Genomic DNA, 27,844 nt, shown 5'->3' on the forward strand with positions numbered 1-27,844 from the left:
CCGGCTGTGGGTGCTCGCTCTCCCTGTGGGCTCAGACTACTTGTTCGGAAGGGGCCCGGTGTGGGCTAACTCCCCAGCTGGCCACTAGCTCCTTCAGGAGCCTCTGCTGGCTTCAAGTCACTAGGTGGCGCCAGAGATCTCTCCTAGAGCCCTTGGGGAGCTGATTTTCCACCCCGTGGGACAGGGAACAGAGCGGGTATGGTAGGGTACACCTCAACGGCTTTGGGGTGCTGTGTCTGCCTTGTGCCCCACCGTCGTGGGGAACCCACGCCCCTAATTTCGTGCCCCAGGTCTCAGTTCCAAAGCCCTCAGTTCCAGGACACGGGCTGTAGCCCAGATCAGTGGCGCGGGAATGGCGCCTTTTGAATCCCGCTTCCCTGCCTGGGCGCCTTGTTCCTGCTCACTCAGGGAGGGCCTCCGCGGTCTCCCCGCAAACCTAGGTCGCAGGCGCGGGGACCTGGGCAGCTGCGCTGCGATCCGATCCGGATCCGCGTCTGCTTTTTCAGCGCACCACTTTCCGCGCAAGCTTACCGGGCGGCCGGGGCTGTGTGCTGGTGCTGGTCTCCTCCTGGGGGGCGGGGCTCTCTTTAATGGCGCCTGGAGCTCACCTCCGCGGTGGATCCTGCAGGGTTCGCCTCAGCTCCCGTTCACGGGGTGTGGTGGCTGAAATAGTTCCTTTCCACTCACATTCCCACTTGCTGCGTGTTTTTCTTGTTGGCTGTTTTGGTTTGTTGTTTCCCTCCTCTCTGCCGGTCGGAGAGTGCCGACTTTGTGGGCGGGGGAGGTAAGCAGGGTTCTGCGCTTCCCTCCCTTCTGGTCCTCTTTTATGGCAACTTTCTTCTTCGGGCAGTTTGCTGGAGTCGTCCGTTTATCTTCCGTGTCCCAGTTCTCACTGGGACCTGCTGCTTTTCCTCCCTACTAACTTTTTTTAATGGGAGATCTTACTCGCAGCGTCTCCTCGCCGCCATGTTGCTCCCTTGGGGGGATTTTTTAAAGTCATAAGTGGGTGTTGTATTTATCAGATGCTTTTTCTGCAACTGTTGAGATAATCATTTATTGGGATTTTCTTTTTTAACCAGTTAACATGGTAAATTGCTTTTTTGAATTGCTTATGTCTTTTTTGTGTGTTTGATTTCAAATTTGATTTGCTAAAAGGTTGTTAAGAACTGTTTCATCTATGTTATGAAAAATAGAAATCTTAGTTATTTTTCTCATAGTATAATTTTCTGGTCTGGGTTTTAGGTTAACTAGTTTCTTAAAAATGAGTTGGGATATGCTCCTTTTATTTTCTATAAGAGATTGTATGAATTTGATGTTAGTTCTTGGTAAATGGTAGAACTAAACTATGAAATTCTCTGAATTAGGAATTTTCTTTGGAGGGAGTTTTTTAAAATTATAAATTCAATTTCTTTCAAGGTAAAAGGTTTTTCACCTTATCTTTTTTATTTGTGAGTTAGGATAGTATTCATTTTTCAAAAATTGTCTTCCCATTTTATCTAAGTTATTGAATTTATTGCCATAGAACTGTTTATAACATTTCCATATTATCCATTTAATATATTTGTAGGAACGATAGAGGAACTGTTTCCTCTTTCATTATTGGTATTTTCAAGTTGGTATTGTCTATTTTGCTGTTTTCTGTTCCTTATTATTTCATTCCTCCTACCTACTTTTGGGTTATACTGCATTATTTAAAAAATATTAGTAAACAATTGATAAGGGACTGATCACAAAGATCTACAGAGAGCTCACTCAACAAAAACAAAAACTCAACTCAACAAAAATAAAGTAAGCAATCCAATGAAAAAAATGAGCACAAAAGCTAAAAAAGATACTTCTCTAAAGAGGAAATGCAAATGGCATTTCAAAAAAATGAAAAAGTTCAACATCACTTATAATCAGGGACCTGCAAATCAAAAACACAATTAGATAACATCTTACACCAGTGAGAATGGCACATGTTAAAAAAAAAAAACTAGTAAAAACAAATGTTGTTTAGTATGTGGAGAAATAGGAACTCTCCTACACTGCTGGTGGGAATGCAAACCGTTGCAACCACTATGGAAAGTTGTGTGGAGTTTCCTCAAACTACTAAAAATGGAGCTACCATATGACCCAGCAATTCCACTCCTAGGAATCTACACAAAGAACACAAAACATTAACTCAAAAGGATACCTGAACCCCTATGTTTATAGCAGCACTATTTACAATAGGTAAGATATGGAAACAACATAAATGCCCCAAAATAGATGACTGGATCAAGAAGAGGTGGTACATATACACAATGGAATACTATTCAGCAATCTAAAAAGATAAATTCATGCCATTTGCAGCACCATGGATGGAGCTGGAAATAAGCCAGAAGGAAAAAGAAAAATATCAGATGGTTATTCACTTATAAGATGAATGTAGGGGAACCAAATAAGGGATCAGAAAAAAATAATAAATAAAAAACAACATTAACAGGCAACTGTAAATCAGAGACATTCTACAGGGGAGGGGGAAAGAGAGGAATCAAAACAGGGGAGGGAAGAGCACAAGGGATTATGGAGATGGTGCACAGGTGAATCGGTGGTGGGATTCTTTGTGGACTACACCTGAGAGGAGAAAGTAAACATTGTACAAAAAAGGAACAATTATGTAAAATATAGATAAATATATAAATTTTTAAAAATTCAATAAACAATAAACAAATTTCACATTTGAGACACACTAAGACTATCTCTTTTGAGGTTACTAAAGGAAAAAGTTTCACTTTGAAAAGATAAGACTTGAGAAACTGAGAAGTTTTTTCAAGAACATTAGTGGTTCAATTAAATCAGACACATTTGGTTTCTTCTGGAAAAAAAAGTTACCAGAGTAACTGTCATTGGCACAAAGGGCCAAGAAAAGAATGTATTTGTTTTCTCAATTCAATTTTTTATATTGCATCTTCTCAGTATGTCTCATAATCGTATGTAACTTTTTTTCAAATTAGGAAAAAGGGAATGACAGGGAATGCTCTTTACTGCTCACCTCCTGAGAATATCTTGACAAAAACTGATGAACAATTGTGAAGTGCCCAGTGAATAGAGCGGTGAAGTGTAATTGGCAATATGCTAATTAAGAAAGCATCAAGAGTGTCAACATATTAACATTGAGAGTCCCCCATTTACCTAAGAATGATTATGCTTCATAATTGAGATGTTGTCATTATTCTTCAAAGCAACATGTGTTTGTAGAATGTGCTCCTGTGCAGGGCACTGGTCTAACAAAGAGGTCCCTGCTTTCCACAAGTTTTCATATCTTCATTGGGGATTGAGTGCACATGAATATGAAGGTAAGGGGTGCAAATTGTCACAAGCTAGGTGCCCAATGGGTAGTATAGAACTTTAGAAACTCAAAAGATCACAGAATATAAGTGCAGTGATCACAAATCAAGGCTGTAGGGAGTTTCACAAGGGAGAGGAAATTTCTTTAGATATTAAAGTCCAATTACAGAAGGAAAAACTGAAAAAAATATAAACACAGCCAGAGGGATCAGAATAAGGAAATATGCAAAAGGAAGAATGCCTGTAATGCACTTTTGAAATAAGCACAATTATAGTTTGCAAAATGGAGTAAAAGAAAATGCTTGGAGAGAAATCATCAACCCCCTAAAGTGTGTTTTATGTAAAGTGGTTTGCACTACTTTGCACATAATTGTTGGGCCCATGGTGTCTTTGTTAGGGTGCAGGGATTATCATACTAATTTTATAGCAGAGAAAGTGGAGACTCAGAGAAGGAAAGGACTTGCTCAGAATCACAAATGGGCAACTTTAGTCTTTCAATTCAACTCCAAGCTGTCATCATATGGTCTGACACTTGCGAAAACAACCTAAAAGAATTGGGTTTTATTGTGTGAGCAATACAGGAACACCGGTGGTTTGAACACATGGAGGGATATGCACAATGAGAGATCTGGGCAGAATTTTGTAGGATGAATTGGAGAGGAGAAAAGGAAAGAGGGAGGAGAGTTGTATGCTCACTCCTGTATAAGGTTACTTCTGTTAGAATAGAACCACCGAAAATGAAACGGAAAAGGTATAAAATACTTGGCCAGTCAACTTGGAAAGGCCTGGTTTTAAAACATTTTTACAAAATTGAGATTTTATTGCTCTTAAAAAGACAAATAGGGAGGATTTTTTGTGTGTAGATAAAAAGGAGAGGGAAAGAAGGATAAATTTGATTTAAATATTTTAATAGTGGACAATTGAGACAATGACACAATACAGAAATAACAAAATTTGGCAGGGATGGGATGATTGAGAAAGAAAAATAATATGTTTAACATTGGGTAAATTAAAATTGAAGAGCAGGTGAAGTATCCGGCAGGAATAACTATCAATAGTAGGTCACAGAATTCAGTATAGTGCTGAAATTTACAAGTATCCATGAATGGAGTATGTAAGTAGAGGTCAAGGTTAAGACTCTTTTTGGAATTCTCCTTTTATGCCTGATCCTTCTAAAGGATTGGCTCTGCCTTTAATTGCCCCTGCCTATAATTGCTCCATATCATGAAAGAGAAGTCAAGTATAATGCTTTGGAATGGTGACGAAAAGTTTTGGAAAATCATAAGGCAAAGCTTTGAAACAATAGCTGCTGTGGCAGCCAGCATCAATTAAATACTTTACTACAAAGAATTCACATTTGTTGAGTGCTTGCAATATACTGGATGTTTTTCCTACATTGACAGACCTATAAACAACATCATGGTGGAATCTTGTCACCGAATCACAAAGATGAAAAGAACCGTGGAGACTATGCCAAACATACATTTTCGAGACAAAAAAATATGGACCCAGGAAAGTTACATGATTTTCTACGTAAAGAGTTGTAAAAGAACATTCTTGTTTTGATTTAATCATTATCCTGCTTTAAAACTGATCAGGACTGTGCAATTTTACAAAATCCTTTCTGGGTATGATAGTATATTTTGGAATTACATTTGGTAAGAATGACTTCATAATCCTGGCTCAACTTTGCTCCTACCCCTACTCTTTGGCATGAACAGGATGGTACCAAGTTTACCGCCATCAAACATTTCTGCTATTCTAAATATTGGGCAGTTTTCTTCAGGGCCCCTAAAGGTTGGAACCTTGTAGCCTATTTTGAACTATTTATGGTATTTACGCTCCTCTTTCCTTCCTTATTACCAATTCCCAGACTGACTTCAGCCCTGAAGGAAACCTTTATTTTTAGAAAGTTCTAAAGAAAATCTGTTCAGCTATTTTTGAATTTTTAGAGTGAGTAAAGTCAATGTCTTACTGCTACTAAAAAAAAGTTTAAGTGCTTTATGCTTTGGATACTCAAATATTTGAATATTGTCTTCCCATGGAAAGTTCTAACTTGGCATGCTTTAGTTCTCAGCAAAACTCAGGTACTATGCAGAATTTGACAATATTGGTCCTGTTTTAGTTAAGCTTGGTTTTTATTCTGCATAACAAATTGCTATAAACATTGTTGTGCAAGATTCACTGTTTGCTAGGTCAGTTTCTGTGGTGAGAAGTTTGGGTGCAGGTTTGTTGGGGTCTCTGTTCAGACCTCAGAGACTGTCATCAAGGTGTCAGCAGAGACCGCAACTCTCCTCTCGGTGGTCCTCTTCCAAGTTCATTCTGGTGGCTGGCAGAATTCAGTCCATGTCAGTCTAGAACCCTAGCCCATGTATCTTGGCTAGCTGTCAGTGAGAAACCACTCTCAGCAACTCAGCACCATCATCCTTGTAAGCAATTCCCAACATGGCTATTTGAATTCTTTCTTCAAAGTCAGCTAGAGAAAACTCTATGCTCTTAGAGGCTTGCCTGATGGAGTCAGCCTTCTTCGGGTCAAGTCAACTTGACTACACTTTGACTACAACTGCAAGATCTCCTTGTCATGTAATGTGCTACAATAAGGGAAGTGTATCTCATTGTAGTCCCAGGTTGCCACCCCACTCAAAGGAAGGGAATTATATGAGGATGAGGGTCACTCGGAGTCACTTTAAAATCCTACCTACCACAAGTCCTAAATTACCCTATCAAGTCCTCTGCCAAAATCTTAGAGTCAAATTTGATTGCATAGCTGAAGCATAGAATTCATGTTTTTCTATCTTGCTGTAGAGAATTAGAAAGCAATGTGTTTTTTCAGAACCTCTCCCCTTCTAGACCTGATATCCATCCTTCCTTTTGATCTTCATCTTAACTCATGCTGATCCAGCTGATTTTCTCAATGAGAAAACAGCTGAGAAGAGAATTTGCAAGGGAGTGAAATAAATTGTATGGTATGTTTCAGTGAATATTTGCTTTTTAAAAAAGAGAACATAGCCACAGCCATATTATAATCAATCAAATAATTGCCAGACTCTAGGATTTTCCCTAGGGTTTCCAAGCATGTTCAATTCAATTCAACAAACATTAAGTACCCACTAAATACCAGACTTTGGTTTAGACTGTGGGACTGCAAAAATGAATGGGATGTCTCTGCCTTTGGGACATTCATGGTCTAGCTGGGAAGCAGAACAGCACATACAATCTGTTATGAAGGTGTACCTCAAAGCAGGTATGGAAGAACTAGGCATATAGGCAATGCTGAGCTGCCACTCAGTGTGACTAGAGAGTAGAGAATTTGGGGTAAACAGTGGCAATCAGGTAGGGGGGGTGGATGTAAGTTTAGGGCAAGTTGTAAAGTGCCTCAAAGGCCAAAATAAGTAGTTGGGATTTTGTCCTGTTGTTTATAGGGAGGCCTCTGAAGGAAAGGATTAAATTTATGTTATGCTTTGAGTCTAACACATTCTTTTAAAAATGGAGAGAAATACACATAACATAAAATTAGCTGTTTTAAAGTGTATCATTCAGAGACATTTTGTGCATTTACAGTGTTGTACAAGCACCATTTATTTCTACTTGCAAAACATTTTTATCACCCTAGGAGAAAACACCATATCCATTAGGTAACCACCATCTATTCCCAACTCCACTAATATGCTTTCTGTCTCATGCTTATTCTTACAAGTATTGCTTATTCTGCATACTTATTTCATGCAAAATGAATCATGCAATATGTCATCTTTGTAGCTCGCTTCTTTTACTTATATAATGTTCTCATCTAATGTGTAGCCTGCATTAACACTTTATTCCTTCTAGTAGCTGAATAATGTTTTGCTGTGTGCATTTACAGAATTTGTTTATCTGTTCATCTCTTGATGGGCATTTGACTTTTTCTACCTTTTGACTATTGTGAATAATGCCTCTATAAATGTTTGTATATAAGTTTCTGTGTGGGCATATCTTTTTGTTTCTCTTGAGTTCATTCCTAGGAGTGGGATTGCTGGATCACATGCTAATTGGATGATCAGCTTTTTTGAGGAACTGCCAAACAATTTTCACAATGGCCACGCCAATTTACATTCTTATCAGCAATGTACAAGGCTTCATATTTATAACTAACACTAGTTATTTCTTTCTTTATGGTAACTATCCTAGGGGATACAAAGCAGCCTATTAATTTTAGCTTCCCTATTCTGAGCATAAATCAATTTGATGCAGAGGGAGGAACACTGTAGCCAGGCAAGTCTCCACACCCTCGCCAACATTTGTTGTTGCTAGTTTTTTTAATATCTGCCATTCTCACTGGTGTAAGATGGTATCTCATGGTAGTTTTGATTTGCATTTCCCTGATTACTAGTGATGTTGAACATTTTTTCATATGCCTGTTGGCCATTTGCATTTCCTCTTCGGAGAAGTTTCTTTTTAACTCTTCTGCCTATTTTTTGACTGGATTATTTTCTTTGTTTTTGTTGAGTCTCACCAGCTCTTTGTAGATTTTTGTGATCAGTCCTTTATCATTAGTAATATCACAAATTCTCTGTGGAGTATTTGTGTTAGCAGATAGTGGCAGAAGGAACATGACCTTCTAGATCTTGGTTTTGTATTTCCAGAATGTATGTACTTTTAATTGCAAAGAAAAAAAAATACCATTAAAAAGAAAGAGGTCCTTAGCTAAACCCCTTAAGGTCTATCCATCTTGCGTTGTAGACAGATGTTGAGGTATGAAACTTATTATAAACCAATGCTACCTCAATTATGAATAATCTGAAAATTTTCTCCCAAATTCACTTTATGAAACCTAATATTTACTTTCTTCCCTTTTTGTTTTTGTCTCTTTAAATACAACTTTGTAACCCTTTTGTGGAGGCCAAGTGATCTAATGGGACACTGTAATCTGCCTTCTTTCTTTTTTTTTTTTTACATCTAAAAGAAATTTTTTTTATTATAAATTTTATTTTTATATTCCCCATACAATTGTGATCCCCTTATTTTGACCCTAAGCCCTCCCCTCCCCACCCCCCGACCCCCCATAGAGTGTCTCTGGTTCATAGTTGTTTGTTGATTTTGATTTTCACTTTCTTATAGTTATTCTTTTTCCTGGCCCCTTATTATTCTTTTTCCTGGCCCCTTATTTAAGTTTTCTAGATTCCTGCTATGAGTGAGACCATCCGGTATTTTTCTTTTTCTTTCTGGCTTATTTCGCTGAGCATGATCCCTTCCAGCGCCATCCATGTTGCTGCAAATTGCATATGTTTATCTTTTTTGAATGCTGAGTAATATTCCATGGTGTATATGTACCACATCTTCTTGATCCAGTCATCTATTTTTCTTAAAGGAAGGTGATATGAGCCTGGTGTCTAAAACTACTTGTTGGGCCTCCCCTGGTGGCGCAGCGGTTGAGCGCCGGTTCATTCCCTGGCTGCCAGCAAGGGTCCCACAAAAAAAATTAAAAAATAAAAATAAATAAAACTACTTGTTACAGCCAGGTAATATAATCTGAGTTGACTGAATGATATACTAAACCACTCCCTAAATTCAGTGACATAATACAATAAAAGTATATTTCTCACTTGTGTCATATTCAGTGAGGAGCGCCAAGGGTGAATGGGAAGATATACTCTGGTATTTTATAGACAAGGAAATGGTAGAACCTATAAGGAAAATACACTGCTGCAAGTCATCACAAATCAACTGCTTAGCTGCAGTAAAAAGTCTTCGGTCAGTGTCCTTCTTAAGCATTCATTCAATAGAATCACAAGTGCCAGCATTCTTGGGAGAAAAACTTACTTGACACTACTTTGAGACCAAAGATAAGATAATCAATCTCAACTTTTTTAATGGAACTTATAGAAAAACTATTAAAGAAATTCTTCAGAACCTTGAAAAACAATAATGTCTAAGGAGCACAGAGTGAACATTTAATGAGAAAGACAGAAAAGAGGAAGAGGAAGACAAGGACAAAAAGAACAGGAAGAAGAATATGAAGGAGAAAGGCCAGCCTAGGAGCACACACAGAAAGTTTCTAGAACTTTCTGTTCTAAGGAGAACAGTCCCTGGCCAAATATTGTAGAAGGCAAAGACTCCCCTTTGGGCCATCTGCCCCTTCTGTGGTGTAGTTCTCCTAATGTGCAGAGTGCCATTGGTGTCTCCAGTCCTGTCAACAGTGATACCCTCCTTCCACTCTCTGATCAGTCTGATCACTTCATCTCCTTCACACAGACTACTACAGTCATACATATAGAGTGCTGATTATGTACATTTGTTGTCTCTTTTACTCTTCATATAAACTATCAACTAACTTCTTATATCAAGTGAGAAAATTGAGACCAAACAGATAAGGCTACCAATACTAAGCACATCCTATGTGCCAGATGTTTTACATACATGATCACATTTTATGTTACAGTCTTGCAAAATAGTGTTATATCACCTCCCTTTAAAATAGGAGACAATTATAAATCAGAGACATACTGCAGGGGAGGAGGAGGGAGAGGGAACAGAGGGAGGGAGGGAAGAGCACAGGGGACTGTGGTGATGGTACACAGGTGTCATGGGGAAGGAAATTCTATGGGGACTCAATCTGAGGGGGTGGGGGAAGCAAATATTCTTTAAAACAAAACAAAACAAAACCCGATGAATGTGGTAGCTCAATTTTATTAGTTTGGATGCTTTCAGCTGAGTTTTTTAAAATCTCCAAGACAAATGGCATAAACAATGAGCAAACAACAGAATATTTATTTTCTCTCTTAAGATGAAGTCTAGAGATAGAGAAGTTCCAAAGCTTGTTTTTTCAGTAGCTCGGCAATGTCATCCAGGACCCTGTGTCCATACATCTTTCTACTCTGTCGTCTACAGCAGTTTAGCGTGTGCTCCTAGGCTGGCTCCTCTGATGGTTCGAGACACCTCTTGCAGTGCAACATCCAGAGGCAAAAAATGAAAGTTCTAAACGTGTGCCCCTTTGTAAGAGTGAGGAAAGGTTCCCAGAATCTTACCAACAGACATCCTTTAACTTCTCTCCAGCCCAAACCGTGCAACATTACCATCCTAAACTAATCACTTTCCAAGAGTAATGGAGTCACCATGTTTAGCTTAGACCAATAAGGACTGAACCTCTTATGACATTGCTGTCCCCCAAGAAGGGAAGAAGTAGCTTTTACATTCAGAGCCAGTCTTCTGCTTTCCCATGAGCTCAACCTTGCTATGAGACTTGTTAAAGAAATAAAGTGTTTGGGAAAGGAATTTTCACATTGTTTTTGGGTGTTATTTTGAATTTACAAAGATTCCAAGCTGGTCAGTGAAAACCACATGGCAAAATATTTCAATTTCTGACAGATTAAGAGCCACTTGTGTTATCTAATGGTGGATTTTAAACGGCTTTAGAGTCATCTAGGTCAGTCCCCTGTAACAATGTTTGGCTTCCTTCCACACCATCTTGGCTCTCTAGCCTGTGTTACAACACTACTTCCAGTCCATTCCCTTTTGGGGCAATTCTTTTTGTTCAAAAGTTATTTCTTATTTTAAGTGGAAGTTGCTATAACTGATAATGTCTTAGACAGAAATGTGCTGTGTAGGGAAAAAAAAACCACATTTTTGGAATCAGATAAAGGTTGCTATCTCAAGTGTGCCAATGATTGGTTATAGGGTTGTGAGCCAGACTATCTGAATTCAATTCCCACATGTGCTGTTTACCAATCGTAACCTTAGGAAATCACATAATTCATCTTCCCCAACCCAGGCTTCCTTTTTCTTTTCTGCAAAATAAGTCCTATAGTGCTATCTGTTTGAGTCAGTATATATAAAGCCTGAGGACTGAGACAATAAATGATGCTTCAGCTTATTAAAATTAGCTGTGAGGATTTATGAAAAAAAATTGAATTCTGATACTGAGTAAAGTGGATATAATTATGCCTATCTCTGAGGTTTTTAAAAATAATTAAGTGAGGCCATGAAGACAGAAAACTCAAAAGGGTTTAGCTTCTCTTCCCATTTCACTTAGTAGTTGTCCTGTGAATATAGTCTGTTCCATTAGCTCCCATTTCCCAAGATGCTAGAAGAGTGAAGGTGACAGGATTGGCAGGAGGCGGGGGGGACAGGGTGGGATGGGAAGGGGTTGTGAATCCACAGCTTCTCTGTGGATCCCTTGTTTCTACAGAGAGCAAATCTGTTGTTCTGGGTTCTCACTACATTCAAGACTCTGAGTAACTAGACCATAAGTTTCTCAAGACAGGGCCAAATCTTATTCATCCTTTTACCTTCTGTGCACAGTTCTTGCTCAATTAGTGCTCATATTTATAATACATATATTATATACTATATATTAATTTATAACTGAATTAACTTGTCTAGAAGTCTGCAATACCTATTCCCTTTTCTTCCTAACCAGAACCTGGTGTCCTTTTCATCTTCCAAAATGCCACGACCACCATCACAGTGGGCAGGAAGGATTGAATATCTCCAATTTCTGCTCCCTGCTTTCCTTCACCTTGACTGGGGCCATGTTTTCAGCTCACCATGCAGGTTGGCATTATGTGAATACTGTTTTAAGTAGATTAACTAAATTCAAAGTTTGATGACTGTTGTTCCTAAACATGCTTTGCCCAAATCACTTATTTTTGCCCTTCAAATGGCATATGGACTATGGCATAAGACATGTTAAATCAAATTAGTGATCAATTCATTTGCTACTATCTCAAGGTAAGGATTGGGCCAGTCTAAGAGTTTCTGCATAATTAAAAATAAAAAAGAAACAATTCTTCATTACCACTTATGCAGTCACCATTAAGGGTTAATCTTAACATTTTTTGAGTGTCAATCAGGGACTGTCAAGGTCTGCCCCTAATTCTTGGGATAAATTTTGTATCCTCACTTGGTTTGTAGATGCTGATCTACTTTCAGTTGCCTGTTATCAGGTCAAAGAAGCCGGATCTCTACAGTGGCTTCACTGGGCTATGTGGGACTCCTACTTTTAATCATTGGGACACTTGAACTTCAATAACTTTATGAGGCCCTGCCTCCCTGGGAAAGAGGCACAAACCTTTTTCACTCAAGACATACCTTCCTGATGTAGGAAAATCCTGCTTATCTGAGGGACCAGAAATTTAGAAGCTTCACTGAATTGTTCTTTATTTTTGGGGGGTGGTGGGAGGAGAGGGAATAAAAATCTGATGCGACTTCGCTTTTCTTCTAGCTGGGCTGGGATGTCTGTATAAACAGCCTTTCTTAGGACAATTTGGCAGTATGACTCCTGATCAGGAAGATGAGACTCAGACGAATGTTTTTATTTCTCAGTCACCATCCGCACCCTCCTTCCCTTTTCCTGCCCTTTCTCTGAACCTAGACTAGACTTTGATTGGGGCTTTGTTTTGTTCCTTGGGCAAAAGTCTTGGGTCAGCTGAGGTCAGTGCTCATTTTATCTAAATCAGTTTGCCCTCCCTTAATCTCAATGGAAAACTTCAACAAAAACACATTTACACATAAGACTTAGTTTTCATTCAGTTCTATATTGGCAAAGAAGCCAGATCCTTATCCCTGGAGGCACTTAATCTCTTAAACAATGTTGTATTAATTTTTTTCAAACAGCTTCCACTTCATCATAAATAAATTGACTCTCTTGCTTCTAATACTGACTCATAAGCTTGTAGACTTGTAACATTTTAAGATGGACATTGTTACAAGTGTATTGTAAGAAGGCAGCATCATAGCATCCAGATCTGGGCTCTAGTCTTTACTCTGCTACTAGGTGTGACTTTGGGCAAATCTCTAAACTGCAGCCTCCTCATCTTAATAAATTGGGGATAGGATATTTTTAATTTTTCTGGAAACTCTAAGATTTAATGATTCAATTGACAGAAACTGAGTGGAATTCCAAGACCCACAAATAAGTCAAAACATAGCTACTGAGTTTATTTTAGAACTCATAATTTTCTAACACACTTAATAAAAAGGGAATACTCCCTCAATTAGCAAGTCTACAGTTATATTAGGGAGCAGTAGAAAACTTTAATCATGTCAGAGCTGGAAGGAACAGTAGAGGTTTTCATATAATTCATTCATTTTGTAGAGGGGGAAACTGAGGCAGGAAGAGGTGCAATGACTTGCCTAACTTGGTTAAAAAAAGTCATTGTGGATTCTTCATTACCTTGACTTGATGCTATTTTTGACTCTTTATGTCACTACTCAGAAGGATTCTTTAAATAAAAGTTCCTAGCATCGTGTTTTGAATAATTTCAGCTTTTAAAAGTTCTCTCTGTTAGAAACAACCCCATTTGGCCATCATTTCTCTTTCCCATTAGGATTATCACCATAAACCAAGAAACACTATGGCAGATGATATGTGCTACAAATGTTAGAAGGATTCAAGTACATAAAATACCATCTTATAGAGGCCACAATGAATTCATGTCTGTCATCCCATTTCATTGGTTCACATGTACCAATTAGCTACTGTATGCAAACCTGAAAAATACCTTCTTCTCACAATTTCCCAAAGATTACCTTTACCCAAAGTAACTGGATAGCTGAACTAAATTTATTTTGGAAAAATAAGTAATCAGGACATTTGACTTTGGGAAGCTTATATGCAATCAATACATAAAAGAATACAGGAATATAGGCTTTGTTTTTTTATGTATCCCATCCTAATTTTATCTGCTTGCAATATTCCTTAGACAATAAAGACAACTCTTTAAAATTTAGCAGGTCATTTTTTTTATTTTATATATTTTTCACATCATTTTTCATTTTTGCACAATGTATGCATTTTCATCTTGGTTATATGCCCCATACAATTCCCACCCCCCCCTTATTGTGACCCTAATCCCTCCTTCCCTCCCCCCCCACCCCCCATAGTGTGTTTCTGATTTATAGTTGCTTGTTTATTTTGATTTTACTTTATTATAATTAGTCTTTTTCCTGGTCTCTTATTTAGGTTTTCTAAATTCCTGCTATGAGTGAGACCATCCGGTATTTTTCTTTTTCTTTCTGGCTTATTTCACTGAGCATGATCCCTTCCAACTCCATCCATGTTGCTGCAGATTGCGTGAGTTTATCTTTTTTGATTGAAGAGTAATATTCCATTGTGTATATGTACCACATCTTCTTGATCCAGTCATCTATTTTTGGGCATTTGGGTTGTTTCCATAGCTTAGCTATTGTAAATAGTGCTTTAGCAGGTCATTTTAGATTGGTTTATGGTCACATTAGATTCAGAGTTTTCCAGCAAACAAATAGTTGGCATCTTTATGAAAATCACAATCCTACTTCTAAATTGATACTATTTGATAGAATATTTGATAAAATATGTTTTCTATTTTCTAGTTTTAGAGTTAGAGTTATAGATATGTTTATATTTTCTAAATGATTATTTTATATGAACATCAATAATTGTGTAAAATGATATATAATATTATCATTGATAATACAATGATAGCCTTAAGAGATATGGAAGTGCATGGGGCCCTTAGCTTGTGTTCAGAAATGCACATTTGTTTTTTTGTGGTCTTTGCACTAAAGACCACATGAATAGCATGGGTATCCATGCTAATCATGGATAGCATGCCAAATTTTACTAGCCCATCAGTCACCTGAGAACATATTGCTCTGGGTTTTGAAACCAGGTGACCAAACTAGCTATAACCATCGAAAGAAAGAGACTGAAATCTAAGACAGGGTTGTGGGACTTTAGTCCATGGAATTTTACTGCTGAAAGAGCTCTTTATTTACTTTAGCAATGATTAAATTCTGGGAGACATTTCTCCCAGGGTTGACAACCATAGATTAGTTTCCTAATTGGAATTTTGGGTCAGTTTGCTTACATTTACCTAAATAACAAAAACTTATTGATGTCATTCTTAGAGTTAGACAAGCGATACATTATGAATGAGTGGATAAATAATTAAGTAAGCAAAATTCAACCTTACACAGCACATTCTCCCACAACCCACTCCATTTCTGGGAGATAGTATAGTATGAAGTTAAAGAGAACAAGGTTTGGAGGCAGAGCAACTGTGGTTCGAGTCCAGGTTCATCATTATTTAGCTCTATGACTTGAACAATTCACTTAGTCTTCAGTTTCTCCATCTGTAAAATGAATATAATAGCACTTAGCTCTTATTTTTGTGAAATTTAAAGTAAGAGTGCATATAAAGCACTCAGGATGGTGGCTGACATATTGCAAATGCTCAGTAAATATTAAATCTTATTTCAGTGCACACCCTCCCCTTCCCTTCTATGTTTCTCTCTTTATCAGTTGGGATTGGTGTAGCTGCTATCAAGGACAACACCTAAATTTCAGGGACTCAGCATGACAAGTTTATCACCTATGTAAAGTCCAGTCAGTGGGCTAGGAAGAAATTCTGCTCCATGAAGTAATTCAGAGATCTAGATTCCTCCCATCTTGGATCTCCATGATCACCCATGGCAGGAAACAGAAAATACAGCCTGTGAGCAAAGTCAATCTATTGCCTATTTTTTATATAGTCCATGAACTAAGAATGACTTTGCCTATTGAAAATTATCATATTTTACAGTAAGAATGGCACATATCAAAAAACAAGCAACAACAAATGTTGGCGAGGATGTGGTGAAAAAGGAACCCTCCTACATTGCTGGTGGGAGTGCAAAGTGGTCCAACCACTATGGAAAGCTGTCTGGAGATTCCTCAGTCTACTAAAAATGGAGCTACCATAGGACCTGGCAAATCCACTACTGGGGATCTACCCAAAGAACACAAAAACATTTATTCAAAAGAACACCTGTACACCTATGTTTATTGCAGCACTATTTACAATAGGTAACACCTGGAAACAACCCAAATGCCCAAAAATAGATGACTGGATCAATAAGATGTGGTATTTATACACAATGGAATATTATTCAGCAATCAACAAAGAAAAAGTCATGCCATTCATAGCAATATGGATGGCGCTGGAAGGAATTATGCTCAGTGAAATAAGCCAGAAGGAAAAAGAAAAATATCAGATAGTTTCACTTATAACAGGAATATAGGGGAACCAAATAAGACATCAGTGTAAAAAAATAATAACAGTACAAAACACAACAAAACAAAAACAGACAATTACAAATCAGAGACATACTGCTGGGGAGGAGGAGGGAGAGGGATCAAAAGAAGAAAGGGAGTAGAACAGGAGACTGTGGTGTTGGTATACGGGAGCCTTGGGGAAGGAAATTCTATGGGGACTCAACCTGAGTCAGTGGGGGGGAAGAAAATATTGTTTAAAAAATAAAAAAATTAAATTAAAAAAATAAAAAAGAAATTATCATATTTTAAAAAATTATAAAAGTACATATACAATCCCCGTAATTTTGTTTCTTGACTTGCGAACACTAAAGTATTTACTGTCTTGCCCTTGAAGAAAAAGTTTAATGACTCCTTTACTAGGGCCCTAGAGCACACTCTCTGCTGAACACTCTGATTTGACCTACCAAATGAAGGTAGGGAAGAAGTGGAGGATCATATAGGAGATCTTTGTAAGGCAGTTCTGGAAATGGAGTGCATTATTCCCACCACATTCTTTGGTTAGGACCGAGTCAAGTGCCATGCCAACCTGCAAGGTACAAGAGGGACTGGGATATGTGCTTTAATGTATGCTCAACTCCCACAACTCCCCCTCACCCCCGCCAGTTTCACCCCTAACCCAATCATCCTGTTCTCTCATTTCCTCATAACCCCTTTGTAATAACCTCATGGGAATACTCTGGATTGTCTCATTTGGACAATTTGCTGTTTTTGAATCATTCTGACTTTATGTAGCTCACAATCTATCTTTCTCTTTCCATGGTGACTGTCACATAACAGGTCTCTTTTTCTCTGTTAGTGTTCTTGCCACTTAGAAAGTAGACACCATGACTGTCCATGGTATTACTTCCTGCTGCTCTACCTCCCACATTCAAACTATAGAATTCTTTATGTTGACAGTTTCATCTTATTCTTCTTCAAAAAAAAAACCATTTGGCTTTGCCTTCATCACAGTTGTTGAGCCCTAGGTGTCTTTCCCTGCCCGTCTTTCTTTTTCTGCCTCTCTCAATTTCACTCTCTTTTCTCTTCACTTGACATCTGTCTGAGCCTGGACTTAATGGTCACCTTCTCTTTTCCTGACCATCAGGGATCCCTCAAAGTCTTTTTTACTTGTCTTCTATTTTGAATATCTCTACATCTGGTTAAACAACATCAGCATGTATGTTTTCCACTTTTATTCCTTAGCTAGTGAGTTGTGCAAAATAAAGTAAAATAATGCAAGCTAGCTGTTACCTCTGAATATTTCTATTCTCTATACTCAGCAGGTTTCCTGCAATTTTTATTAAAATTACAATTTTAATTATTTATAAAAATTAGCAATTTTTCCACTTATCTGCAGTTGATACCCTCTGCACGTTTTTCTGGTATCTATATTTCTCCTGTTATATCTATATTACCCCATCTATTCAAAAGTCATTTGGTAGATGACTTTTAATGTATGCTTATTTAGGCAATTTAAATGATTCATTTGTTAATTCAGGGCATTTTCCTGATAAACTATTATGTAGTCTATTATGTTTTTAATCTTGTGGGGGGGTCATCCGATATGAGGGTTTCAACTTGCTCTTGATTTCAAAATGTTTGTATCATCTTGCTTCTCTTTCTCTTTTTTGCTAGTTTTAAGAACAAAACTTTCCCCTTTTTTTTTTCTTTTTTTTTTAAATAAGGATCCATCTTCATTCTTTTGCATGGAGCTATCAAGTTTTCTTTTCTTTTTTTAAGATTTATTTATTTATTCATACAAGCACTGGGTATAGTCAGAAGCACGGGAGGGTGAGAGAATTCACCAGAGCCAGAGCAGGGAGCAGAGCAGGCAGAAGGACCGAAGTACACTGCTGAGGGGAGCAGCAGGCGGCAGGAGAGGTCTGTGCGCTATGTGGGACCCTCCTCCTGTGGCCAGGGAGCAGCCGGGGATCGAACCGGCACTGCAGAGGCTGCGGGCAGCTTCTCAACCCAGCGCTCAACCACTGCGCGACCAGGAGAGGCCCTCCCCTTTTTTCTTACGCTTGTACATTAATCTCACTCCCTTTAATCTGTCAGACTTAATCCTATCAATTTTTCATTTTTCATTCTGCATGTTCATCTCTGAGGGACTCTACCTAATGATTTAGCACTCTCTAATCTACAAAAGCAACCCTACTACCCCTTAGAAAAGTATCCTATCTTCTTCTTATCTTTCCCATCATTATTTCATTAAAAAAAAACATGCTATATATTTTACTGCAAGTTAATATTTTAATTTCTAGCAATCATATTACATTTTCCCTCTCCTGAAAATGGTTGTCTTAAAGGTAACTTCTGGCACACTAATTGTTAAAAATAGTTGTCATTTCTTATTATTTATTTATCTTTATCTCTACTTTCAAACTTCTGGAATTAATGTATTTGCAGCTTACTGTACCAATTATGAGTGTCTTCAAAATATGTTGTATTTCAACTTTGTTCATTTTCAAGATTATTTTAGCTAATTTGGGCTCTTTCTATTTTAGTATAGAAAAAGCTAAGTTTCAAATCCAAATCAGAACACAAAGACTTACACAGAGAACTGTGGACTGACTCTCTGTTACTACTTTCTGAGAGCAGCATCCCCTTCCCAGCCCCACCAACAAGTTCTTAGATTTTAACACTAATTACAGTGTTGTCATCAATACAAGGCTGTTACTGGGTCATCTAGCCCTCAAAAAATGTTTATGAAATCATTAAAAAAATAAATGAGAAAATAAAATTTTCACCATGTCTGAATTTAGTAGGCTTATTTGAGTCATCGTGTATCACTGGAGCATTGTGAGACTTAATAAAGAAACATTAATTCAAATTCTCCTCAAGATTTAGGTGTGAATTAGACTCTTAGAGACAGAACCTGCACTATTTTTGGCTATTTGTGTAGGATGTTTTAAGTAAATTCTTCAAACTGCTGATTGAATGTAATATGCACATTCTATTGGTAGAAAAAAGGAGCAAATGTGCTAAGCAAGGTGGTCTCCCTTTTCTGAAAGGATAATATGGGCAGAAACCTGTAAGCACAAGTTCACTGTTTTCTGAAGACACTAGCAAATCTTCCAGGGCTGATTCATTTGCAACCAGAGTGCCGAGTAGCTCTAAGAGAATGCTGAATCCCAGGGCAAAATTTCTTTCCTCTGGGCCTTGTGTTTTGCATTATGGACCAGAGTATGTACTTCTTAGCGCTGAGTGGGAGCTCTCATCACTGGAAAATATGTACATGATATACACCTGTGACTCAGCAGACACTGACAGCCCTGTCCTTAGGTAGCCTTTTGATGTAGCCTCATCCTGCAGCCTAGCTTCACTAGCAAACACCCAAGGAAGGGCAAACCCCAAACAAATGGGATGCATGGTCTAAATCAGGGTCTTGCTATCCACTGCATGAAGACAAAGGAACCATACTCTTAGTATGATAGATCTTTAACAGAATTAGTGTGCATAGAGAGAGAGAAGAAAGTTCCTGAAAAGAGTTTCCCAATAAAATACCTAAAATACCCATCCCCTCATGGGCAAATGCCCAGCTAAATAGGGTCAGCCTAAAGCATGGCTGCTGAGTCTAAGGCATCTTCCGGCAGGGAACCAGAAGAAAGGCAAAAAGGGCCAGGCATATCTGGGACAAAAGTAGGAAAAATTAAAGCACAAATCAAGATAACAGCTGCCATTGTCAGCCTCCCCACATGTCTCTCTCCCACATGTCTCTTTCAAGTGTCTACTGGCCTCTCCTCCATGTGTCTTCTTCCATGTCTCTTTCCCAGCAGTACCAGGGTGCAAGTCTAGCTGCAGAAAGAAGAGTTCTCCACACCCAGCCCACCTGACTTCCATGTTATTATATAGCTTTTCCTGGCTGCCCAGTCCTGCCCCTTGTTCCCATTAGCAGCATGGGACCTGTAGTCCCAAGTGAATGCATGTAAGTGGAGGCAAGGAAAATGGCACCTCCTTTTAATGGGCATACACCTGTGACAGCTTTAGCTGCGAAAGATGAGGGGTAGGACTAAAGTAGGAAGGGCCACTGGGTGATAGCCTTTTCTTTTTCCTTGACTTCATAGGTTACTCCTTACTATTCAATTTCTTTCAGTTCTAACCTCTCGGAAATAGTAATTTCCTCAATCAAAAAGGGAGTAGATGAATGGTACAGGTGGGAATTGCAGTTTATTTATGTGTTGTGTAGCTTTTGCTCACCAGATATGAATTTGAGAGTGCCTTCTGCATATGTTGAGAGATGCTATGCAAAATAAAACATTCCTATATGTTGTTATTTGAAGAGGAAAGATGAGTTGCAAAGAAATGACCCTGGGTCCCTGAATGGTGCCTGTGACAAAATCAATGACATCCATTATTCCTATTAATTTGAGAGGAGTGAAGAGAATTGGAAATTGAGGCTGAACCTAAAGGAAACAGGAGTAAAAATAGGTTTGAAGATCAGGAGGAAGGCATTTGTTTTTTATTTGTTGGAGAGCACTAACTCACTGTATTTTTAAAAGCTCTTTAATATACCCCTCACCTGATTTGATCTTCACAGGAACCATTACTATAAAGAAGGTTACAGTATAACCCTTTTGTTCAAATGAGGAAATAGACATCCAAGTGTTTGTCCATTATCCGTTTCCTTGTGTCTGGATCAGGTTAGGTCCTGAGACTTGCTATGGTCCCAAATTTGTTATCTTTTCATTACAGTAGAAGCATGATATAAAATCCCCAAATGTACTTAGAATATGATTTCATCATTAAGTCAAATTTCTTTCCACTTTGCTATATCTTGGTGAATTTGAGAGACTTTAGCAGTTGGATGGGTTCTTATGTAGAGTCACATGGAGTCATCCCTGGGATTGTAGGTACATGGAAAACCCTGCCCTGCAGATTTGCCACAGGGCCAAATTCAGCCTTACCCTTCTTGTCACACAGAGGAGGAGCAGATGTTAACAAGCTTGTTTGGGGCATCATTGGGAAAAGAGCAGAAGTTCACCACAAAAATGTGCTCCCTGGAGGTGGGAATCTAGACTAAAAAAAAAAAAAATGCATGCACATATATCTGTGTGGGGTCAGCTCTCCTTCAGTGCCATTTCTGAGAGAGGAGAGACCAGTGAGAGAATTTTTGAAATTTTGTAAATTTTAAGTAAATTCTTCAAACTGCTGATAGAATGTAATATGCACATTCTATTGGTAGAAAAAAGGAGTAAATGTGCTAAGCATTTGCATTATGGTTGCAGGAAGCTTCTCATTGAAGCTGGAAATGAGGAATGAAATAGACTCCAGGGAGAGGTACATGTATCCAAGGGGAGAGACAGAGTGAGTGAAAGCTTAGAGGCTGGAATGGGTTGGGTAGTGTGTGAGATAGTGAAGAACCATCTTGACTAGGACAGGAAGTTAGGGAACCCACTCAGTCTCCATTTAAAAAGAGAAACACTGAAGACCAGGCCAAACCAGAAGGTGGAGCCATGAGAGGGTTAGTTTCAGAGATGGCCAAGTAGGGACTCTACACCTCTTAGCTGTAGCTGCAGGGTTGACCAGGAGGGGCCTCAGAGTGGGGGGCTGCTCACACTCAAGTGTGGATGTGATTTTTCTTAAAGGGAGAGGCATGGGAAGATAAGAGACAGGAGATAGGATGCTTGGGAGGGCTGGGGGAAGGATGTAGGTGTCTACCTGAGCTCATTGTCCCATGGGAAAAGGTTTTTCACAGTATCAACCTCCTTCCTTGACTTTGCAGGTTGATTCTGCCAATGAGCTTCCTTTGGGAGACTTCCCGTTTCTCTCCCCTTTCCTGTTTGGTACATAATTTTTCTTCTTATGGCTGATTTTATATTTTTAGCTTAGGCAGTTGCTGTGGCAACCACTAGAGCTGAACATTTTGTCTCCCAAGAACAAATGCATGTTTAAATATTCAAGCAATTTTCTGTTGTTCAAAGGAACTGAGATTTCAAGCATATTATTCAGGGCATATGAAAGGAATTGGATTTTCTCTCCTTTATTTTAAGGATCCCCATAGTATTCACACGTTTCCAGGGTTGGGATGGAGGTCAGGATTCATGTTTACATCAAACATGGTAATCCTTTTAAGAAAGGAGAAGAAGGAATAATTTTAGTGTGTGCTGCTCCCATTCCCCCACTTTTTATATTTTGGAAGATCTTAATCATGAGTACTCTGGACAATGAGGGTGGGGAGATCATTTCTTCCCTCCTTGGGAGGAGAAAGTGCATGGAGAGGTGTCTTCATCAGCCTTTCAATTATGAGATACCATCCTTCCCATGTCAAACTTTGCCCAGATGATGCTAGATCAAAAACTAGCTTTTGCTCAATCATTTGACCTTTCTTTATATTAGAGAAATTATAGATACTGCATTTGCTATGTGTGCATATTCCTTTCAGCCTCAAGACTATTGCATTTGCATATTCTAGATTGTAGATTGCAAACATGTCTCTATTTTAGTATCTGAGGTTCTGAGGCTTGTCCCAGCCTCCAGATTCCTGTCAAGCACATTGCAGTGTGAGTTGGATCTCCCTCACATTTAGACAAGGAGTTCTTAACCTTAGCTCCAGGAACTTAGATGGAAAAATGTCACCATCATTTTGTTAACTTCTGAGATTTATCATTTTGTGCCAGTATGATTGTAGATAGTAAACCAAAAGTCATCACTAGAACATCCATCACATTACATCCATCACAAAATATATATCAAAGTTTTATGCATACATATCACTTCTTTGAAATTATAGCAGTTGTTAGGTCTACAATACAGTCCAACCTTATTACTTCTTGAGTTGGTAAAGAATATATATATTTATATATACATGCATATTCATATCACAACTTTGATTTTTAGTTTTTTGAGAATTATATTTCAATTGCTTTTTTGGTAATAGATTTTATGCACATAAAGGCATTATTCTGAGAAGAAAGTCCACAGGCTTTCTAGACTGATACAGATATCCCCAGCACACATCAATTTAACAATTTCTAATTTATTCAATACATGTTTGCAATCTACTTACATCTCTGTATCTGTGACTATGTCTTATGGAAGTAGTCCTTATGGAAGTAGTCCATTTCCCCAGGAATGCTGGGGAAAATGCAGGTTTGGATATTGGGGTATCTGACATCCTGCGAGCCTTTGGGTAACTCATGATTGTCTCCTCTGGGGCTCAGCTTTTATATTGACAAAGGTTTAATTTTTTTCCCCAAAGATCTATCTATCTATCTATCTATCTATCTATCTATCTATCTATCTATCTATCTATCTATCTATCCAAGCACTGGGTACAGTCAGAAGTGCGGGAGGATGAGAGAATTCACCAGAGCCAGAGCAGAGAACAGAACAGGCAGACTGATGAATACACTACTGAGGGGAGCAGCGGGCGGCAGGAGAGGTCTGCGCACCATGTGGGACCCTCGAACTGGCACTGCAGAGGCTGGTGGGGGGATCAAACTGGCACTGCAGAGGCTGCAGGCAGCTTCACAGCCCAATGCTTAACCGCTGCACCACCAGGGGAGGCCCAACAAAGGTTTAATTTTTAGACTGAACTATCTTGTGATTAAAGTCGCTTAATAGTTCTGGAAATATGGCTCTTTGGAAATCAGTCCCTTGAGATGAAGAGTGACATCTTCATGAGCATTGACATATTCATGAATGAATATCAGGCAAACTTAGACATTCTTAAGGTTTGCTTGTGTGCTATAGAGCTGATGATCATCCTTTCCAGTGCCACCTTGTATGCCTAAAAAAAAATCCATGTTTTTATGGACTGATGTCTTTTTCTGCAGTCTAGATAACCTACCAGCTGGAAAGCAGTGAAGCTAATTCCACAAGTCACACCTGAGGGCTCAGTTGCTTTAACTGAGTGTCTCATTTCTTACTTGCATTTATATGGGAGTATTTTAGAGATAATTTCTTATTAGCCCAGAGGCATCGCTCTGTGATATAATTAAGCATCTAGAAGAGTTTCTTGGTAATATTGTTCATGTCTACTTGAACCAATTTCCCCACTCACTCCACCTCTCACAGTTGCCAACTGAGAGAAAAAACAGACCAAGAACATAAACATCTGCATTGACACAAATAGGTCCAAGCAATATGGTTGAAGTCCTCTAGGGAAAGTCCTCTGCCATCCTCTAGCAAGTGTCCCCTGGAGGTCAAAGCCACTAAACTCAGAAGGCTGAGCTCATGATCCAGAAAGACCCAGGGCCACATGATACCATCACCCAGATGAAGGCCGGAGGGAGGACATTTTGAATGACTAACATTTAATTTCCTGAACTTATTCCTCCCAAAGTGAAAGGATTATGTGCAGCCAAGAGAACTAGTTTAGCAGGAATTTTCAATAAGGAAAGGACTTAATATTTGATCTCATGTTTTACAAAGGGCAAATCTTGGTTTTTGCTGTGTGGACCATTCTATTCTTGTCTTGAGAGTGGGGAGTTGCGAAAATCAGAAGCCCAGGCATCTTGGCTCTGTTGAGAAGAGATAATCTGGTTGGATAGTTGAGAGGGTACGCAGTTTTGGGGATCCCTCCTTTACCTTTGTTCTCTTTCAGCCCTGGAGTGACTAACAGAAAAACAATTGAATTCACTTTTTTAAAGTAAATGCTGATCACCTGTGTGTAAAAATTAATGCTGGAGTTAATGAGAAATTCAGAGGTAAAAAGAACATGGTCTTTGCCTTCAATATTTCATAAGATTGAAATCAATAACACATCTAAATAACTTGGGTACAATTCATGAATGCTAAAATATGGTAACATCTTTTATCCTAGGAAATACTATGGGGCAAAAACTATGCTAGACAATACTCTTTTTTTTAAAGATTAATTATGCATACAGGAACTGGGGTACAGACCAGATGTGCAGGAGGGTGAGAGGATTCACTAGAGACAGAGTGGGGGACAGAACATGCAGACTGACTGAAATACACTGCTGAGGGGAGGAGCAGGCGAGACAGGAGAGGTCTGCTGCACTATGTGGGTATCTCCCTGGACAGCTGGGGATCAAACCCATGCTGCAGAGGCTGTGTACATATTCACAGAGGCTGTGGACTGCTTCACCACCTGCACCACCAGGGAGGCCCCTAGACAATACTCTTAATCAAAGCTACATTAAACTGCTGTATACTATATATCAGGCATTGTGCTAGTGTGAGTGATACAATGGTGAGAGAGACAGACACATACACAGTTCCTTCTCTCAAGGGGTTTATAGTTCATGGAGTGTGGGAGCTCTACTCTAGTCACTGCAAGAGTGATGGGTGTAATGAAAGGGAAATATGGATTGCCACAGGAACATGCAGCAGAAAAACATAATCTTCAGGTCATTACTATTATTCTCCCTTGTATGGGGGACTTGCATGCATAGAATGGCTAAGCAATCTGTCCTTGGGTGTCTTTCCCCACTTTGTACAATTGCCACCAAGGATGGAAAATGTTGGGAGGTTGGGAAGCAGAAATAATGGGTAGACTCATTATTAAAAGAATTCATTTTAAATACCATGACAGAGAAATACCAAGCGCCAGGGGTCACTGTAAATGAAAACACAAATGAAGAACCCATGTTGAACCCATGTTGCTTCAATTGTAATAGCAGTGAGATGCAAGTCATTTTTCTAATTATTTCATTATTCACAACTTTTTAAGTTTGCTTATAACGTAAAACATGGTGGTTCTATGAAAATCCACTGTAGTTCCTAAATAAAGGAAATTTCATAGAGAAATTTTTTCCTCCCTCTTTTCTGTCCCCCTTTCTCCAGTTCTGTTGCTTTTCTCTGGGAACCATGGTGTCTCAACTGAGTTGTATTCAGTTTTATGATTAAGTTCAGTATTGATATTTTCTAGTTACCAAGAGTAAGAAAAGAAAGGAAAGAAAAGCCAAGCAGGAAATGGTTTTCTGTCATTTCTCTCTCATGTTCTAGAAATTTAATTTGTTTCTGCTAATGGGTAGCAGCTCCACAGGGATGCAGTGATGTGAACACCAGAAATGGAAAAACCTATAGGGAAACATGATTTCCTGTTTATGTGAAGAGCATAGCACCTCTGGCCTTGGCCTTAAAGAAGTGGCACTTCCTATTGACAAGGGACAAGAGTGGGGAGCCATGAAATGTTCCCCTCAGTGGGTCTGGATGAGGGAACAAAGGAAGGGGGTGTGTGTTTGGTGGAGACCTTAATGAGTAGTCGGACAAGGTACTCTCATTTTCAGACTGAGAAAGACCACTTCAGGATCCTACAAGAGGGTACAGACTCAGCTCAATTTGTCTGGTGGTGCATGTTCCAGATCTGTTTTTTATTTTGGGAATCTTTGTCGTTTCAATTATGGTCCTAGAGAACCACCTATTGTATGTAGAGCATTGTTCTATTTCCCAGGACTGCAATCCTTGAAGTGGGTGGGAAAGATTACTCATAGATGTTATGAAAGGAAACAGACCCTTGAAGGAGAAAATTATTTTTCAGGGCTTTTCATCTGAAAAACATATCTGTAACTTAAAATCTTTAACCACCAGAGACCACAGATTGTCAGAAAACAGACCACAAAATGACCTCTGAATATTTACCATGTGCTGAAAGCCCAGTCATTTTCAACTCAGATGATTTATAGGATGTCTGAAAATCCTATACTCTGCTGATGTCATTGCAAGCATGGTTGATTACATCCAAAGGAGGAACAAATACTGCTTGGAATTCCAAAATAATGTTTGGAATTTAATTGCAGGAATAAACTATGTAGTAAAAAAATCCCTATGCCTTGAGCAAGGATTTCTATGTAAAAATATAGCTGAGCTTTTCTTTCTGGTTTTAAATAGGACACTGGCAAAATTGGAACACATGTGTGGGAAGGCCTTTCACAAATGACCATTATTGTTTAAATTAGAGTAGGAGGATCTGTCACTGACTTGGTATGACTGTAAGTTCCTTGTCCTCACCCTGTTTGTCCTGTTTACCTTTTCTCACATAAAAACAAAAATCCAGGCGAGACTGTCTGAGACTAAGATGGAAGTAGAAGGAAGGCAAGGGTTAAGGTACAACCTCATAACCATAATAAAAAGCATACACACCAGTGCCATGACAGATTAGTTAAGATCAAAACTTCCTTGATGCAATTTTTAGAAACCCCTGCCTAACTTTCTGAAATTCTGCTGATGCAGACCCAATAGCCTCTCCCTCCCACCCCCACAAGCCACTGCTTTACCCCAGTTCAAGATGCTGGCCTTTGAGAAGGTAGTCCACCATCTCCTCAGGTTGCCAGCTCTTCATTAAACCTGCTTTCTTCCCACCAACTCTTATGTGTTGAGTTTTGGTTTTCAAGCAGTGAGCAGCCAGACCCAGGCTCTAGTAACAGATCCAAAGTAGTTTTGCCAAATAAAATGGAGAATGCCAATTACATTTGAATTTCAGATAAACATGATCTTCTGATATCATGATGCACCAAATATTGTGTTGGCCAAACATTGCATAGGCTATGCTTACAATAATAATATTGTTTATCTGAAATTCATATTTAATAT

The sequence above is a fragment of the Talpa europaea genome (genome assembly GCF_964194135.1).
Source record: "Talpa europaea genome assembly, chromosome: 12".
NCBI classification, from domain to species: Eukaryota; Metazoa; Chordata; class Mammalia; order Eulipotyphla; family Talpidae; genus Talpa; species Talpa europaea.